Genomic DNA, 2,497 nt, shown 5'->3' on the forward strand with positions numbered 1-2,497 from the left:
TGTGTGTGTGTGTGTGTGTGTGTGTGTGTGTGTGTGTGTGTGTGTGTGTGTGTGTGTGTCATATGGTATGGCTTCAAACTTTCTCAAAAGGTTACACGTAGTATCAACCAAGAACAAGATTGAATATTTGCTGAAAGTAACCGAGTGACTGTTATGTTATAAAAAAAGAACGACTCTGTAAAGACTTGTTTTTTTTTCTTTTGTGGTCGCAGCATCATTTTGCAACTTCTTCCCTGAGAATTCAAGATGTTCAAACACAGCTGGAGTTGTTTCAGAATATTTTTCATCTCCAGCTTCCCTCCCTGGATGGATTTTTTCATAATGTGTACAAGTCTCTTGAGTTTAGGTAAGACCACCGAAATAATGAGAACATTTCTTCACATATGACTATGTACCTGGAATGTGTTGTTGACTGTGGTGGTGGGGAACAAAGCCTGCTTTCAGAACATAATTAAGCAGCACAAGCGCAGTGTAAGCCTCAGTGGTATAAAGCTACCTTGTTTGTTACCATGGCGCTGAGGTTTGTCCAATCAAGACAAAAGAATATTCCTCGTGGCGGCTGCTTCTCTTATTTTCCTGGGACTTGAGCTGATGCATATTTTTCTTTTTTAATGTGACCCTGTGAGACTGCACTCAAAATCATTTGAAAAGCTGCCGAAAATTTCAATGCTCATTCCATTTATGCTTTTGCTGGATGAAGATCAAATGAATTGCACAACTTATGAACTAGTAGGGTAGCAAGCTGGCTAGTTAGGTAGCAAGCAATTCAACAAGCCAACTAACTGACACAAAAACTCGCTATCTTGCAGAATATTATTGCATCGACGGTACATGTTTGATTTAAGCTTTTCTTTTCAAAGAAATGAGAAGTACTCAAGGATTGCAAGTGTCACCGACGCGCCCGTAGAATATGCGTAAAGCCGAGGGAGAGAGTGTGACTCTGGGTTGTACTTACATGGCAAGTTCTTTGGACACTGGAAAACTCGATGTGGAATGGTTTGTGGTCAGCCCTGACACAACACAAAAAAAATCAGATCAGATGGTAAGTCGAAATGCATCATAATGAATCTTGAATTTCTCTTGGTGAGAAAAAAAAAATAATAACACAAAAAATACATCATTGATGCCCCGACCCGCCTTCCATCCTCTCTGTTCACTACATGTCAAGTTATGAAATTTGTTGTAATTGTAAACTCAAACCATGCTCCCACTTAAGGGGAATGGTAAGAGTCTGTCAGAATCCCCCTCTTCTTCCCCATTGTTTTCTTTTCACATCTTAAGATATCGGGGCGCTTAACAACGACCCGCCAGGCTTCCCGTTCTGTCTCCCCCTGTTGGTCATCGTTTTCTTTATGGTGCTCTGGACGGGTTGTAACTGGGAAAGTAAAGTCCTTATGCGTGTGTGTGTGTGTGTGTTTGTGTGTGTGTGGGTGTGTGTGTGTGTGTGTGTGTGTGTGTGTGTGTGTGTGTGTGTGTGTGTGTGTGCGTGTGTGCGTGCGTGCGTGTTTTTTTACATACCAATAAATTTGATTCTGATGTTGCTTCGTAATTTTACACGAAAAGCCAATTGAATACGCTCTCTTTCTCAGGCTCCTTAAAATGTTGACCAAATGCCGGAATGTCAACCGCAATTGACTGCAAGTAAAATAATTATTTAAATTAAGTTTGGTCCGATGCAATAATTGACGATGTGGTTTGCAATTCAGGGTTTGTAGCTTGAAAACTACCAATTGACTTCAACTGTATATATATTACAGACTTCGTTGTAAAGTCCAGTTCAAGATTTACCTGTCAGTCCTTTTGTTTTTTTCTACTTCCGGGTTTAATGGCAAATGTATTTAGATGCCGTGTGAAATAACCTTTTACAAAAGGCAACTTTCACAAAAGCTGGCTTCCACTTGAGAGTATGACATTTTTCCAACAAAAGTCTTGAATGTCAAATGAACATATGACTCATATCCGGTCATACAAAGTGACTCAGTTAATGCTGTGGAATTATGTCGTCCGATGACTTCGTACCGGAAGGTTGAAATGGCAATGCAGAAATAGTCATTTGTTGTCTGACTACAGCCAAGCGCTGGGTGGAAGGAGAGGAGCTGGTCGCTAAGGCTGTGTCGCTGCACTGCCAGTCTGCTCAAGGGTCTGCTCCCCTAAAACACGCATGGAACAGAAAGAACCCAGGTCCACCCCCCTCAAATGAAGTGACATAGAGTAAGTGTGACCCCTGCTGAAGTCACAATGTTACTGCACGTCACAGTAGACGAGAGGTAGATGGTCTCTCGATGTGCTGATGCTGGAAAGTGGCTGGTGCAAGGAGAGTAAATGAAATGAAACGGATGCACGGTATGCCCATCTTGTTGAGCGTAGTGGGGAGCTGGAAATACAATACAATGCATTACATCTTTATGTCAAACTTTCACAACAGCTGCAGCTGTAACAAAGCGCTTTACATAACAGTTTACATAAAATAACAAAATCATATCAAAATAATATTACA

This window comes from Hippocampus comes, unplaced genomic scaffold (assembly GCF_001891065.2).
Source record: "Hippocampus comes isolate QL1 unplaced genomic scaffold, H_comes_QL1_v1.1 scaffold123, whole genome shotgun sequence".
Classification (NCBI taxonomy): Eukaryota; Metazoa; Chordata; class Actinopteri; order Syngnathiformes; family Syngnathidae; genus Hippocampus; species Hippocampus comes.